The sequence below is a fragment of the Chiloscyllium punctatum genome, chromosome 52 (genome assembly GCF_047496795.1).
Source record: "Chiloscyllium punctatum isolate Juve2018m chromosome 52, sChiPun1.3, whole genome shotgun sequence".
Lineage (NCBI taxonomy): Eukaryota > Metazoa > Chordata > Chondrichthyes > Orectolobiformes > Hemiscylliidae > Chiloscyllium > Chiloscyllium punctatum.
In genome coordinates, this window is record NC_092790.1 from 39,093,537 (window position 1) to 39,110,951 (window position 17,415).

The window sequence follows — 17,415 nt, forward strand, 5'->3', positions numbered from 1 at the left end:
GGGAGTTATGTCAGGCCGTGACGGTTACTGTACAGTGGGAGGTATGTCGGGGTGTGAGGGTTACTGTACAGTGGGAGGTATGTCGGGGTGTGATAGTTACTGCACAGTGGGAGGAATGTCGGAACGTATTGGTTACTGTACAGTGGGAGGTATGTCGGGGTGTGAGGGTTACTATACAGTGGGAGGTATGTCGGGGTGTGATTGTTACAGAACAGTGGGTGGTATGTCGGGCCGTGATGGTTACTAAAAAACATTGGGAGGTATGTCGGGCTGTGATAGTTACTGTACAGTGGGAGGGATGTCGGGCCGTGATGGTTACAGTCCAGTGGGAGGGATGTCGGCCGCGTTGGTTACTGTACAATGTGAGGTATGTAACGCCGTGATGGTTACTGTAGAGTGGGAGGTAAGTCGGGCCGTGATGTTTACTGTACAGTGGGAGGTATGTCGGGCCGTGTTGGTGAATGTACAGTGGGAGTTATGTCGGGCCGTGATGGTTACTGTACAGTGGGAGGTATGTCGGGGTGTGATGGTTACTTTACAGTGGGAGGTATGTCGCGGAGTGATGATTTCTGTGTAGTGGGAGGTATGTCTGGGTGTGATAGTTATTGTATAGTTGGAGGTATTCTGGGCCGTCATGGTTGCTGTACAGTGGGAGGTATGTCGGGGTGTGATGGTTACTGTCCGGTGGGAGGTATGTCGGGCCGTGATGGTTACTGTACAGTGGGAGGTATGTCGGGGTGTGATGGTTACGGTACAGTGGGAGTTATGTCTGGCCGTGATGGTTACTGTACAGTGGGAGGTATGTCGGGGTGTGATGGTTACGGTACAGTGGGAGTTATGTCTGGCCGTGATGGTTACTGTACAGTGGGAGGTATGTCGGGGTGTGATGGTTCCTGTACAGTGGGAGGTATGTCGGACGGTGATGGTTACTGTACAGTGGGAGGTATGTCGGGGTGTGATGGTTACGGTACAGTGGGAGTTATGTCTGGCCGTGATGGTTACTATACAGTGGGAGGAATGTCGGGCACTGATGGTTACTGTACAGTGGGAGGTATGTCGTGGTGTGATGGTTACTGTACAGTGGGAGGGATGTCGGGCCGTGTTGGTTACTGTACAGTGGGAGGTATGTCGGGCCGTGTTGTTTCATGTTCAGTGGTAGGAATGTCGGGGTGTGTTGGTTACTGTACAGTGGGTGGTATGTCGGGGTGTGATGGTTACTGTACACTGGGAGGCATGTCGGAGTGTGATGGTTACTGTACAGTGGGAGGTATGTCGGGCCGTGTTGGTTACTGTACAGTGGGAGGTATGTCGGGCCGTGTTGTTTAATATACAGTGGTAGGAATGTCGGGGAGTGTTGGTTACTGTACAGTGGGTGGTATGTCGGGGTGTGATGGTTACTGTACAGTGGGAGGTATGTCGGGCCGCGTTGGTTACTGCACAGTGGGAGGTACTTCGGGCCGTGATGGTTACTGTACAGTAGGAGGGATGTCGGTGTGTGATGGTTACTGCTCAGTGGAATATACGTGGGGACGTGATTGTTGCTGTACAGTGGGAGGTATGTCCGAGTGTGATGGTTACTGTACTGTGGGAGGTATGTCGGGCCGTGATGGTTACTGTACAGTGGGAGTTATGTCGGAACGTGCTGGTTACTGTACAGTGGGAGGTATGTCGGGCCCTGATGGTTACTGTACAGTGGGAGGTATGTCGAGATGTAATGATTACTGTACAGTGGGAGGTATGTCGGACCGTGATGGTTACTGTACAGTGGGAGGTATGTCGGTCCGTGATGGTTACTGTACAGTGGGAGGTATGTCGGGGTGTGATGGTTACTATACATTGGGAGGCATGTCGGGGTGTGATTGTTACTGCACAGTGGGAGGTATGTTGGGCCGTGATGGTTACGATACACTGGGAGGAATGTCGGGATGTGATAGTTGCTGTACATTGGGAGGTATGTCGGCGTTTGATGGTTACTGAAAAGTGGGCGGGATGCCGGGCCGTGATGGTTACTGTACAGAGGGAGGTATGTCAGGCCGTGATGCTTACTGTACAGTGGGGTGTATGTCGGGCCGTGCTGGTTACTGTACAGTGGGAGGTATGTCGGGCCGTGGTGGTTACTGTACAGTGGGAGGTATGTCGGGGTGTGATGGTTACTGTACTGTGGGAGGTATGTCGGGCCGTGGTGGTTACTGTACAGTGGGAGGTATGTCGGGCCGTGATGGTTACTGTACAATGGGAGGTATGTCGGGGTGTGATGATTACTGTGCAGTGGGAGGTATGTCTGGGTGTGATGGTTATTGTATTGTTGGAGGTATGTCGGTTCGTGATGGTTACTGTACAGTGGGAGGTATGTCAGGCCGTGATGGTTACTGTACAATGGGAGGTATGTCGGACCGTGATGGTTACTGTACAATGGGAGGTATGTCGGGCCGTGATGGTTACTGTACAGTGGGAGGTATGTCGGGGTGCGAGGGTTACTGTACAATGGGAGATATGTCGGACCGTGATGGTTACTGTACAGCGGGAGTTATGTCTGGCCGTGATGGTTAATATACAGTGGGAAGAATGTCAGGCCCTGATGGTTACTGTACAGTGGGAGGTATGTCGGGGTGTGATGTTTATTGTACAGTGGGACGTATGTCAGGCCGTGATGGTTACTGTACAGTGGGAGGGAATTCGGGCCGTGATGGATACTGTACAGTGGGAGGTATGTCGGGGTGTGATGGTTACCGTACAGTGGGAGGTATGTCGGGACGTGATGGTTACTATACATTGGGAGGCATGTCGGGGTGTGATTGTTACTGTACAGTGGGCGGTATGTCGGTCCGTGATGGTAACTATGCATTGGGAGGTAAGTCTGGATGTGATAGTTACTGTACAGTGGGAGGTATGTCGGGCCTTGTTGGTTTCTGTACAGTGGGAGGTATGTCGGGCCGTGATCGTTACTGTACAGTGGGAGATATGTTGGTCCGTGATCGTTACTGTCCAGTGGGAGGTATGTCGGGGTGTGATTGTTACTGCACAGTGGGAGGTATGTTGGGCCGTGATGGTTACGATACACTGGGAGGAATGTCGGGATGTGATAGTTGCTGTACATTGGGAGGTATGTCGGCGTTTGATGGTTACTGAAAAGTGGGCGGGATGCCGGGCCGTGATGGTTACTGTACAGAGGGAGGTATGTCAGGCCGTGATGCTTACTGTACAGTGGGGTGTATGTCGGGCCGTGCTGGTTACTGTACAGTGGGAGGTATGTCGGGCCGTGGTGGTTACTGTACAGTGGGAGGTATGTCGGGGTGTGATGGTTACTGTACTGTGGGAGGTATGTCGGGCCGTGGTGGTTACTGTACAGTGGGAGGTATGTCGGGCCGTGATGGTTACTGTACAATGGGAGGTATGTCGGGGTGTGATGATTACTGTGCAGTGGGAGGTATGTCTGGGTGTGATGGTTATTGTATTGTTGGAGGTATGTCGGTTCGTGATGGTTACTGTACAGTGGGAGGTATGTCAGGCCGTGATGGTTACTGTACAATGGGAGGTATGTCGGACCGTGATGGTTACTGTACAATGGGAGGTATGTCGGGCCGTGATGGTTACTGTACAGTGGGAGGTATGTCGGGGTGCGAGGGTTACTGTACAATGGGAGATATGTCGGACCGTGATGGTTACTGTACAGCGGGAGTTATGTCTGGCCGTGATGGTTAATATACAGTGGGAAGAATGTCAGGCCCTGATGGTTACTGTACAGTGGGAGGTATGTCGGGGTGTGATGTTTATTGTACAGTGGGACGTATGTCAGGCCGTGATGGTTACTGTACAGTGGGAGGGAATTCGGGCCGTGATGGATACTGTACAGTGGGAGGTATGTCGGGGTGTGATGGTTACCGTACAGTGGGAGGTATGTCGGGACGTGATGGTTACTATACATTGGGAGGCATGTCGGGGTGTGATTGTTACTGTACAGTGGGCGGTATGTCGGTCCGTGATGGTAACTATGCATTGGGAGGTAAGTCGGGATGTGATAGTTACTGTACAGTGGGAGGTATGTCGGGCCTTGTTTGTTTCTGTACAGTGGGAGGTATGTCGGGCCGTGATCGTTACTGTACAGTGGGAGATATGTTGGTCCGTGATCGTTACTGTCCAGTGGGAGGTATGTCGGGGTGTGATGGTTACTGTACAGTGGGAGGTATGTCGAGCCGTGTTGGTTACTATACAGTGGGAGTTAGGTCGGGCCGTGACGCTCACTGTACAGTGGGATGTATGTCGGGCTGTGACGCTCACTGTACAGTGGGAGGTATGTCGGGCCATGATGGTTACTGTACAGTGGAAGGTATGTCGGGGTGTGACAGTAACAGTACATTTGGAGGCATGTCGGTCCATGATGGTTACTATACAGTGGGAGGTATGACGGGCCTTGATGGTTACTGTACAGTGGGAGGTATATCGGGCCGTGATGGTTATTGTAGAGTGGGAGTTATGTCGGACAGTGATGGTTACTGTACAGTGGGAGGTTTGTTGGCCCGTGACGGTTACTCTACAGTGGGAGGTATGTCGAGGTGTGATGATTACTGCGCAGTGGGAGGTATGTCTGGGTGTGATGGATATTGTATAGTTGGAGGTATGTCGGGCCGTGATGGTTACTGTACAGTGGGAGGTATGTCTGGGTGTGATGGTTACTGTACATTGGGAGGTATGTCGGGCCGTGATGGTTACTGTACAATGGGTGGTATGTCGGGCCGTGATGGTTACTGTACAGTGGGAGGTATGTCGGACCGTGATTGTTACTGTACAGTGGGAGTTCTGTCGGAACATGATGGTTACTGTACAGTGGGAGTTATGTCTGGCCGTGATGGTTACTATACAGTGGGAAGAATGTCGGGCCCTGATGGTTACTGTACAGTGGGAGGTATGTCGGGGTGTGATGGTTACTGTACAGCGGGATGGATTTCGGGCCGTGATCGTTACTGTACAGTGGGAGGTATGTCGGGGTGTGATGCTTACTGTACAGTGGGAGGTATGTCGGGGTGTGATTGTTACTGTACAGTGGGAGGTATGTCGGGCCGTGATGGTAACTATTTATTGGGAGGTATGTCGGGGTGTGATTGTTACTGTACAGTGGGAGGTATGTCGGGCCGTGATGGTAACTATACATTGGGAGGTATGTCGGGGTGTGATGATTTCTGTACAGTTGGAAGTACGTTTGGCCGTTGTGTTTACAGTACGGTTGGAGGTATGTCAGTGAGTGATGGTTACTGTTCAGTGGGATGAATGTCGGGCTGTGATGGTTACTGTACAGTGGGAGATATGTCAGGCCGTGATGGTTACTGTACAGTGGGAGGTATGTATGGGTGTGATGGTTACTGTACAGTGGGAGGTATGTCGGGCCGTGATGATTACTGTACAATGGTAGGTATGTCGGGCCATGATGGTTACTGTACAGTGGGAGGTATGTCGGACCGTGATGGTAACTGTACAGTGGGAGTTTTGTCGGAACATGATGGTTACTGTACAGTGGGAGGTATGTCGGGCCGTGATGGTAACGATACATTGGGAGGTATGTCGGGGTGTGATTGTTACTGTACAGTGGGAGGTATGTCGGGCCGTGATGGTAACTATACATTGGGAGGTATGTCGGGGTGTGATTGTTACAGAACAGTGGGAGGTATGTCGGGCCGTGATGGTAACTATACATTGGGAGGTATGTCGGGGTGTGATGGTTACTCTACAGTGGGAAGCACGTTTGGCCGTTGTGTTTACAGTACAGTGGGAGGTATGTCAGGGAGTGATGGTTACTGTTCAGTGGGATGTATGACGGGCCGTGATGGTTACTGTGTAGTGGGAGGTATGTCGGGCCGTGATGGTTACTGTACAGTGGGAGGTATGTCGGGCCGTGCTGGTTACTGTACAGTGGGAGACATGTCGGGCCTTGATGGTTACTGTACAGTGGGAGGTATGTCGGGCCGTGTTTGTTGCTGGACAGTGGGAGGTATGTCGGGGTGTGATGGTTACTGTACAGTGGGAGGTATGTCGGGCCGTGTTGGTTACTGTACTGTGGGAGGTATGTCGGGGTGTGATGGTTACAGTACAGTGGGAGGTATGTCGGGGGGTGATGGTTACTGTACAGTGGGAGGTATGTCGGGGTGTGATAGTGACTGTACAGTGGGAGGTATGTCGGGGTGTGATGGTTACTTTACAGAGTGAGGTATGTCGGGCCGTGACGGTTACTGTACAGTGGGAGGTATGTCGGGGCGTGATGGTTACTGTACAGTGGGAGGTATGCCGGGGTGTGATGGTTTCTGTACAGTGGGAGGTATGTCAGGGTGTGATAGTAACTGTACAGTGGGAGGTATGTTGGGTCGTGATGATTACTGTGCAGTGGAAGGTATGTGAGGCCGTGATGGTTACTGTACAGTGGAAGGTATGTCGGGGTGTGACAGTAACAGTACAGTCGGAGGTATGTCGGTCCATGATCGTTACTGTACAGTGGGAGGTATGTCGGACAGTGATGGTTACTGTACAGTGGGAGGTTTGTCGGCCCGTGACGGTTACTCTACAGTGGGAGGTATGTCGGGGTGTGATGATTACTGTGCAGTGGGAGGCATGTCGGGCCGTGATGGTTACTGTACAGTGGGAGTTTTGTCGGAACATGATGGTTACTGTACCGTGCGAAGAATGTCGCACCCTGATGGTTACTGTACAGTGGGAGGTATGTCGGGGTGTGATGGTTACTGTACAGTGGGAGGGATTTCGGGCCGTGATGGTTACTGCACAGTGGGAGGTATGTCGGGGTGTGATGCTTACTGTACAGTGGGAGGTATGTCGGGGTGTGATTGTTACTGTACAGTGGGCGGTTTGTCGGGCCGTGATGGTAACTATACATTGGGAGGTATGTCGGGATGTGATAGTTACTGTACAGTGTGAGGTATGTCGGGCCATGTTGGTTACTGTACAATGGGGAGTATGTCACGCCGTGATGGTTACTGTACAGTGGGAGGTATTTCGGGCCGTGAAGGTTACTGTACAGAGGGAGGTATGTCAGGCCGTGATGGTTACTGTACAGTGGGAGGTATGTCGGGGTGTGATGGTTACTTTTCAGTGGGAGGTATGACGGGCCGTGATGGTTACTGGACAGTGGGAGGTATGTCGGGGTGTGATGTTTACTGTACAGTGGGAGGTATGACGGGCCGTGACGGTTACTGTACAGTGGGAGGAATGTCGGGCCGTGATGGTTATAGTACAGTGGGAGGTATGTCAGGCCGTCATGGTAACTGTACAGTGGGAGGTATGTCACGCAGTGATGTTTACTGTCCAGTGGGAGGTATGTCGGGCCATGATGGTTAATGTAAAGTGGGTGGTATGTCGGGGTGTGAATTTTACTGTAAAGTGGGAGGTATGTCGGGCCGTGACGGTTACTGTACAGTGGGAGGTATGTCGGGGGGTGGTGGTTTCTGTACAGTGGGTGGGATGACGGGCCGTGATGGTTACTGTACAGTGGGAAGTATGTCGGGGTGTGATGGTTACCGTACAGTGGGAGGTACGTCGGGGGGTGATGGTTTCTGTGCAGTGGGAGGGATGACGGGCCGTGATGGTTACTGTACAGTGGGAGGTATGTCGGTCCGTGATAGTAACTGTACAATGGGAGGTATGTTGGGCGGTGATGGTTACTGTACAGTGGGAGGTATGTCGGGGTGTGATGGTTACTGTACAGTGGGAGGTATGTCGGACAGTGATGGTTACTGTACAGTGGGAGGTTTGTCAGCCCGTGACGGTTACTGTACAGTGGGACGTATGTCGGGGTGTGATGGTTACTGTACAGGGGGAGAAATGTTGGGACGTGATGGTTACTGTACAGTGGGAGGTATGTCGGGCCGTGATGATTACTGTGCAGTGGAAGGCATGTCAGGCCGTGATGGTTCCTGTACAGTGGAAGGTATGTCGGGGTGTGATAGTAACAGTAAAGTCGGAGGTATGTCGGTCCATGATGGTTACTATACAGTGGGAGGTATGATGGGCCGTGATGGTTACTGTACAGTGTGAGGTATGTCGGGCCGTGACGGTTACTGTACAGTGTGAGGTATATCGTGGTGTGATGGTTGCTTTACAGTGGGAGGTTTGTCAGGCCATGATGGTTACTGTACAGTGGGAGGTATATCAGGCCGTGATGGTTACTGTACAGTGGAAGGTATGTCGGGGTGTGATAGTAACAGTACAGTCGGAGGTATGTCATTCGATGATGGTTACTATACAGTGGGAGGTATGTCGGGCCGTGATGGTTACTGTACAGTGGGAGGTATGTCGGGCCGTGATGGTTACTGTACAGTGGGAGGTATGTCGGTCCGTGACGGTTACTGTACAGTGGGAGGTAGGTCGGGCCGTGATGGTTAATGTACAGGTGGAGGTATGTCGGAGTGTGATGGTTACTGTACAGTGGGAGGTATTTTAGCCGTGATGGTTACTGTACAGAGGGAGGTATGTCAGGCCGTGATGCTTACTGTATAGTGGGAGGTATGTCGTGGTGTGATGGTTACTGTACAGTGGGAAGTATGTTTGGCCGTTATGTTTACTGTACAGTGGGAGGTATGTCGGGGAGTGATTGTTACTGTACAGGGGGGGGGTATGTCGGGCCGTGACGGTTACTGTACAGTGGGAGGTATGTCGGGGTGTGATGGTTACTGTACAGTGAGAGGTATGTCGGGCCGTGACGGTTACTGTACAGTGGGAGGTATGCCTGGCTGTGATGGTTACTGTCCAGTGTGAGGTATGCCGGGGTTTGATGGTTTCTGTACAGTGGGAGGTATGTCCTCGTGTGATGGTTACTGTACATTGAAGGTATGTCGGGTCGTGATGATTACTGTGCAGTGGGAGGTATGTCGGGCCGTGATGGTTACTGTACCGTGGGATGTATGTCAGGCCGTTATGGTTACTGTACAGTGGGAATGATGTCGGGGTGTGATAGTAACTGTACAGTCGGAGGTATGTCGGGCCGTGATGGTTACTGTACAGTGGGAGGTATGTCGGGCCGTGATGGTTACTGTACAGTGGGAGGCATGTCAGGCCGTGATGGTTACTGTACAGTGGAAGGTATGTCGGGGTGTGATAGTAACAGTACAGTCGGAGGTATGTCGTTCCATGATGGTTACTGTACAGTGGGAGGTATGTCGGGCGGTGATGGTTACTGTACAGTGGGAGGCATGTCAGGCCGTGATGGTTACTGTACAGTGGAAGGTATGTCGGGGTGTGATAGGAACAGTACAGTCGGAGGTATGTCGTTCCATGATGGTTACTATACAGTGGGAGGTATGTCGGGCCGTGATGGTTACTGTACAGTGGGAGGTATGTCGGGCCGTGACGGTTACTGTACAGTGGGAGGTATGTCGGTCCGTGATGGTTACTGTACAGTGGGAGGTATGTCGGGGTGTGATAGTTACTGTACAGTGGGAGGTATGTCGGGCCGTGATGGTTACTATATATTGGGAGGTATGTCGGGGTGTGATTGTTACAGTACAGTGGGAGGTATGTCTGGCCGTGATGGTTACTATACATTGGGAGGTACGTCGGGCCGTGATGGTTACTGTACAGTGGGAGGTATGTCGGGCCGTGATGGTTCCTGTACAGTGGGAGGTATGTCGGGGTGTGATAGCTACTGTGCAGTGGGAGGTATGTCGGGGTGTGATAGTTACTGTACAGTGGGAGGTATGTCGGGCCGTGATGCTTACTATATATTGGGAGGTATGTCGGGGTGTGATTGTTGCAGTACAGTGGGAGGTATATCGGGCCGTGATGGTTACTATACATTGGGAGGTAGGTCGGTGTGTGATGGTTACTCTACAGTGGGAGGGATCTCGGGCTGTGATGTTTACTGTACAGTGGGTGGTATTTTGGGCCGTGATGGTTACTGTACAGTGGAAGGTATGTCGGGCTGTGATGGTTACTGTACAGTGGGAGGTATGTCGGGGTGTGATAGTTACTGTACAGTGGGAGGTATGTCGGGCCGTGATGGTTACTATATATTGCGAGGTATGTCGGGGTGTGATCGTTACTCTACAGTGGGACGGATCTCGGGCCTTGATGGTTACTGTACAGTGGGTGGTATTTTGGGCCGTGATGGTTACTGTACAGTGGAAGGTATGTCGGGCCGTGATGGTTACTTGACAGTGGGAGGTATGACGGGCCGTGATGGTTACGGTACAGTGGGAGGTATGTCAGGCCGTGATGCTTACTGTATAGTGGGAGGTATGTCGGGCCGTGACGGTTACTGTACAGTGGAAGGTATGTCGGGGTGTGATAGTAACAGTACAGTCGGAGGTATGTCGTTCCATGATGGTTACTATACCGTGGGAGGTATGTCGGGCCGTGATGGTTACTGTACAGTGGGAGGTATGTCGGGCCGTGACGGTTACTGTACAGTGGGAGGTATGTACGTCCGTGATGGTTACTGTACAGTGGGAGGTATGTCGGGGTTTGATAGTAACAGTACAGTCGGAGGTATGTCGTTCCATGATGGTTACTATACCGTGGGAGGTATGTCGGGCCGTGATGGTTACTGTACAGTGGGAGGTATGTCGGGCCGTGACGGTTACTGTACAGTGGGAGGTATGTCGGTCCGTGATGGTTACTGTACAGTGGGAGGTATGTCGGGCCGTGATGCTTGCTATATATTGGGAGGTATGTCGGGGTGTGATTGTTACAGTACAGTGGGAGGTATGTCTGGCCGTGATGGTTACTGTACAGAGGGAGGTATGTCGGGCCGTGATGGTTAATGTAGAGTGGGAGGTATGTCGGACCGTGATGGTTACTGTACAGTGGGATGTATGTCGGTGTGTGATAGTTACTGTACAGTGGGAGGTATGTCGGGCCGTGATGGTTACGGTACAGTGGGAGGTATGTCGGGCCGTGATGGTTACTGTACAGTGGGAGGTATGTCGGGCCGTGATGGTTAATGTAGAGTGGGAGGTATGTCGGGCCGTGATGGTTAATGTACAGTGGGAGGTATGTCGGGGTGTGATGGTTACTGCACAGTGGGAGAAATGTCAGGCCGTCATGGTTACTCTACAGTGGAAGATATGTCGGGGTGTGATAGTAACAGTACAGTCGGAGGTATGTCGTTCCATGATGGTTACTATACAGTGGGAGGTATGTCGGGCCGTGATGGTTACTATACAGTGGGAGGTATGTCAGGCCGTGACGGTTACTGTATAGTGGGAGGTATGTCGGGGTGTGATTGTTACAGTACAGTGGGAGGTATGTCTGGCGGTGATGGTTACTATACATTGGGAGGTATGTCGGGCCGTGATGGTTACTGTACAGTGGGAGGTATGTTGTGCCGTGATGGTTACTGTACAGTGGGAGGTATGTCGGGCCGTGATGGTTAATGTACCGTGGGAGGTATGTCGGACCGTGATGGTTACTGTACAGTGGGAGGTATGTAGGGGTGTGATGGTTAATGTACAGTGGGAGGTATGTCGGGGTGTGTTGGTTACTGTACAGTGGGAGGTATGTCGGGCCGTCATGTTGATTGTACAGTGGGAGGTATGTTGTGCCGCGATGGTTGCTATACAGTGGGAGGTATGTCAGGCCATGACGGTTACTGTATAGTGGGAGGTATGTCGGACCATGATGGTTACTGTACAGTGGGAGGAATGTCGGGCCGTGATGGTTAGTGTACATTGGGAGGTATGTCGGTTTGTGATGGTTACTGTAGAGTGGGAGGTGTGGCAGGCCGTGATGGTTACTGTACAGTGGGAGGTATTTCGGGCTGTGATTGTTACTGTACAGTGTAAGATACATCTGGACGTGATGGTTAATGTACATTTGGAGGTATGTCGGGCCGTGATGGTTAATGTACAGTGGGAGGTATGTCACGCCTTGATGGTTACTGTACAGTGAGAGGCATGTCGGGCCGGGATGGTTACTTCACAGTGGGAGGTATGTCGGGGTGTGATGGTTACTGTACAGTGGCAGGTATGTCGGGCCGTTATGGTTACTGCACAGTTGGAGGTATGTCGGGGTGTGATGGTTACAGTACAGTGGGAGATATGTCGGGGTGTGATGGTTACTGGACAGTGGTAGGTCTGTAGGTATGTGATAGTTCCTGCACAGTGGGCGGTATGTCGGGCTGTGATGGTTACTGTACAGTGGGAGGTATGTCGGGCCGTGACGGTTACTGTACAGTGGGAGGTATGTCGGGTCGTGATGGTTACTGTACAGTGGGAGGTATGTCGGGCCGTGATGGTTACTGTACAGTGGGAGGTATGTCGGGGTGTGATAGTTACTGTACAGTGGGAGGTATGTCGGGCCGTGATGGTTACTATATATTGCGAGGTATGTCGGGGTGTGATCGTTACTCTACAGTGGGACGGATCTCGGGCCGTGATGGTTACTGTACAGTGGAAGTTATGTCGGGTCGTGATGATTACTGTGCAGTGGGAGGTATGTCGGGCCGTGATGGTTACTGTACAGTGGGAGGTATGTCGGGCCGTGATGGTTACTGTACAGTGGGAGGTATGTCAGTCCGTGATGGTTACTGTACAGTGGAAGGTATGTCGGGGTATGATAGTAACATTACAGTCGGAGGTATGTCGTTCCATGATGGTTACTGTACAGTGGGAGGTATGTCGGGCCGTGACGGTTACTGTACAGTGGGAGGTATTTCGGGGTTGATAGTTACTGTACAGTCGTAGGTATGTCGGGCCGTGATGGTTACTATATATTGGGAGGTATGTCGGGCCGTGACGGTTAATGTACAGTGGGAGGTATGTCGGACCGTGATGGTTACTGTACAGTAGGAGGTATGTAGGGATGTGATGGTTAATGTACAGTGGGAGGTATGTCGGGGTGTGTTGGTTACTGTACAGTGGGAGGTATGTCGGGCCGTCATGTTTATTGTACAGTGGGAGGTATGTCGTGCCGCGATGGATACTATACAGTGGGAGGTATGTCAGGCCGTGACGGTTACTGTACAGTGGGAGGTATGTAGGGCCGTGATGGTTACTATATATTGGGAGGTATGTCGGGTGCGATCGTTACTCTACAGTGGGAGGGATCTCGGGCCGTGATGGTTACGGTACAGTGGGAGGTATGTCAGGCCGTGATGCTTACTGTATAGTGGGAGGTATGTCGTGGTGTGATGGTTACTGTACAGTGGGAAGTATGTTTGGCCATTGTATTTACTGTACAGTGGGAGGTATGTCGGGGTGTGATGGTTACTGTACAGTGGGAGGTATGACGGGCCGTGATGGTTACGGTACAGTGGGAGGTATGTCAGGCCGTGATGCTTACTGTATAGTGGGAGGTATGTCGGTCCGTGACGGTTACTGTACAGTGGAAGGTATGTCGGGGTGTGATAGTAACAGTACAGTCGGAGGTATGTCGTTCGATGATGGTTACTATACCGTGGGAGGTATGTCGGGCCGTGATGGTTACTGTACAGTGGGAGGTATGTCGGGCCGTGACGGTTACTGTACAGTGGGAGGTATGTCGGTCCGTGATGGTTACTGTACAGTGGGAGGTATGGCGGGGTTTGATAGTAACAGTACAGTCGGAGGTATGTCGTTCGATGATGGTTACTATACCGTGGGAGGTATGTCGGGCCGTGATGGTTACTGTACAGTGGGAGGTATGTCGGGCCGTGATGGTTACTGTACAGTGGGAGGTATGTCGGTCCGTGATGGTTACTCTACAGAGGGAGGTATGTCGGGCCGTGATGCTTGCTATATATTGGGAGGTATGTCGGGGTGTGATTGTTACAGTACAGTGGGAGGTATGTCTGGCCGTGATGGTTACTGTACAGTGGGAGGTATGTCGGGCCGTGATGGTTAATGTAGAGTGGGAGGTATGTCGGACCGTGATGGTTACTGTACAGTGGGATGTATGTCGGTGTGTGATAGTTACTGTACAGTGGGAGGTATGTCGGGCCGTGATGGTTACGGTACAATGGGAGGTATGTCGGGCCGTGATGGTGAATGTAGAGTGGGAGGTATGTCGGACCGTGATGGTTACTGTACAGTGGTATGTATGTCGGGGTGTGATAGTTACTGTACAGTGGGAGGTATGTCGGGCCGTGATGGTTACGGTACCCTGGGAGGTATGTCGGGCCGTGATGGTTACTGTACAGTGGGAGGTATGTCGGGCCGTGACGGTTACTGTACAGTGGGAGGTATGTCGGGGTGTGATGGTTACTGTATAGTGGGAGGTATGTGGGGCCATAATGGTTACTGTACAGTGGGAGGTATGTCGGGCCGTGATGGTTACGGTACAGTGGGAGGTATGTCGGGCCGTGACGGTTACTGTACAGTGGGAGGTATGTCGGGCCGTGATGGTTAATGTACAGTGGGAGGTATGTCGGGGTGTGATGGTTACTGCACAGTGGGAGAAATGTCAGGCCGTCATGGTTACTCTACAGTGGAAGATATGTCGGGGTGTGATAGTAACAGGACAGTCGGAGGTATGTCGTTCCATGATGGTTACTATACAGTGGGAGGTATGTTGGGCCGTGATGGTTACTATACAGTGGGAGGTATGTCAGGCCGTGACGGTTACTGTATAGTGGGAGGTATGTCGGAGTGTGATTGTTACAGTACAGTGGGAGGTATGTCTGGCCGTGATGGTTACTATACATTGGAAGGTATGTCGGGCCGTGATGGTTACTGTACAGTGGGAGGTATGTTGTGCCGTGATGGTTACTGTACAGTGGGAGGTATGTCGGGCTGTGATGGTTAATGTACAGTGGGAGGTATGTCGGACCGTGATGGTCACTGTACAGTGGGAGGTATGTAGGGGTTTGATGGTTAATGTACAGTGGGAGGTATGTCGGGGTGTGTTGGTTACTGTACAGTGGGAGGTATGTCGGGCCGTCATGTTGATTGTACAGTGGGAGGTATGTTGTGCCGCGATGGTTACTATACAGTGGGAGGTATGTCAGGCCGTGACGGTTACTGTACAGTGGGAGGTATGTCGGACCGTGATGGTTACTGTACAGTGGGAGGAATGTCGGGCCGTGATGGTTAGTGTACATTGGGAGGTATGTCGGTTTGTGATGGTTACTGTAGAGTGGGAGGTGTGGCAGGCCGTGATGGTTACTGTACAGTGGGAGGTATTTCGGGCTGCGATTGTTACTGTACAGTGTAAGATACATCTGGACGTGATTGTTAATGTACATTTGGAGGTATGTCGGGCCGTGATGGTTAATGTACAGTGGGAGGTATGTCACGCCTTGATGGTTACTGTACAGTGAGAGGCATGTCGGGCCGGGATGGTTACTTCACAGTGGGAGGTATGTCGGGGTGTGATGGTTACTGTACAGTGGCAGGTATGTCGGGCCGTTATGGTTACTGCACAGTTGGAGGTATGTCGGGGTGTGATGGTTACAGTACAGTGGGAGATATGTCGGGGTGTGATGGTTACTGGACAGTGGTAGGTCTGTAGGTATGTGATAGTTCCTGCACAGTGGGCGGTATGTCGGGCTGTGATGGTTACTGTACAGTGGGAGGTATGTCGGGCCGTGACGGTTACTGTACAGTGGGAGGTATGTCGGGTCGTGATGGTTACTGTACAGTGGGAGGTATGTCGGGCCGTGATGGTTACTGTACAGTGGGAGGTATGTCGGGGTGTGATAGTTACTGTACAGTGGGAGGTATGTCGGGCCGTGATGGTTACTATATATTGCGAGGTATGTCGGGGTGTGATCGTTACTCTACAGTGGGACGGATCTCGGGCCGTGATGGTTACTGTACAGTGGAAGTTATGTCGGGTCGTGATGATTACTGTGCAGTGGGAGGTATGTCGGGCCGTGATGGTTACTGTACAGTGGGAGGTATGTCGGGCCGTGATGGTTACTGTACAGTGGGAGGTATGTCAGTCCGTGATGGTTACTGTACAGTGGAAGGTATGTCGGGGTATGATAGTAACATTACAGTCGGAGGTATGTCGTTCCATGATGGTTACTATAAAGTGGGAGGTATGTCGGGCCGTGATGGTTACTGTACAGTGGGAGGTATGTCGGGCCGTGACGGTTACTGTACAGTGGGAGGTATGTCGGTCCGTGATGGTTACTGTACCTTGGGAGGTATTTCGGGGTTTGATAGTTACTGTACAGTCGTAGGTATGTCGGGCCGTGATGGTTACTATATATTGGTAGGTATGTCGGGCCGTGACGGTTAATGTACTGTGGGAGGTATGTCGGACCGTGATGGTTACTGTACAGTAGGAGGTATGTAGGGATGTGATGGTTAATGTACAGTGGGAGGTATGTCGGGGTGTGTTGGTTACTGTACAGTGGGAGGTATGTCGGGCCTTCATGTTTATTGTACAGTGGGAGGTATGTCGTGCCGCGATGGTTACTATACACTGGGAGGTATGTCAGGCCGTGACGGTTACTGTACAGTGGGAGGTATGTAGGGCCGTGATGGTTACTATATATTGGGAGGTATGTCGGGTGCGATCGTTACTCTACAGTGGGAGGGATCTCGGGCCGTGATGGTTACGGTACAGTGGGAGGTATGTCAGGCCGTGATGCTTACTGTATAGTGGGAGGTATGTCGTGGTGTGATGGTTACTGTACAGTGGGAAGTATGTTTGGCCATTGTGTTTACTGTACAGTGGGAGGAATGTCGGGGTGTGATGGTTACTGTACAGTGGGAGGTATGACGGGCCGTGATGGTTACGGTACAGTGGGAGGTATGTCAGGCCGTGATGCTTACTGTATAGTGGGAGGTATGTCGGTCCGTGACGGTTACTGTACAGTGGAAGGTATGTCGGGGTGTGATAGTAACAGTACAGTCGGAGGTATGTCGTTCGATGATGGTTACTATACCGTGGGAGGTATGTCGGGCCGTGATGGTTACTGTACAGTGGGAGGTATGTCGGGCCGTGACGGTTACTGTACAGTGGGAGGTATGTCGGTCCGTGATGGTTACTGTACAGTGGGAGGTATGTCGGGGTTTGATAGTAACAGTACAGTCGGAGGTATGTCGTTCCATGATGGTTACTATGCCGTGGGAGATATGTCGGGCCGTGATGGTTACTGTACAGTGGGAGGTATGTCGGGCCGTGACGGTTACTGTACAGTGGGAGGTATGTCGGTCCGTGATGGTTACTGTACAGTGGGAGGTATGTCGGGCCGTGATGCTTGCTATATATTGGGAGGTATGTCGGGGTGTGATTGTTACAGTACAGTGGGAGGTATGTCTGTCCGTGATGGTTACTGTACAGTGGGAGGTATGTCGGGCCGTGATGGTTAATGTAGAGTGGGAGGTATGTCGGACCGTGATGGTTACTGTACAGTGGGATGTATGTCGGTGTGTGATAGTTACTGTAGAGTGGGAGGTATGTCGGGCCGTGATGGTTACGGTACAGTGGGAGGTATGTCGGGCCGTGATGGTTACTGTACAGTGGGGAGGTATGTCGGGCCGTGATGGTTAA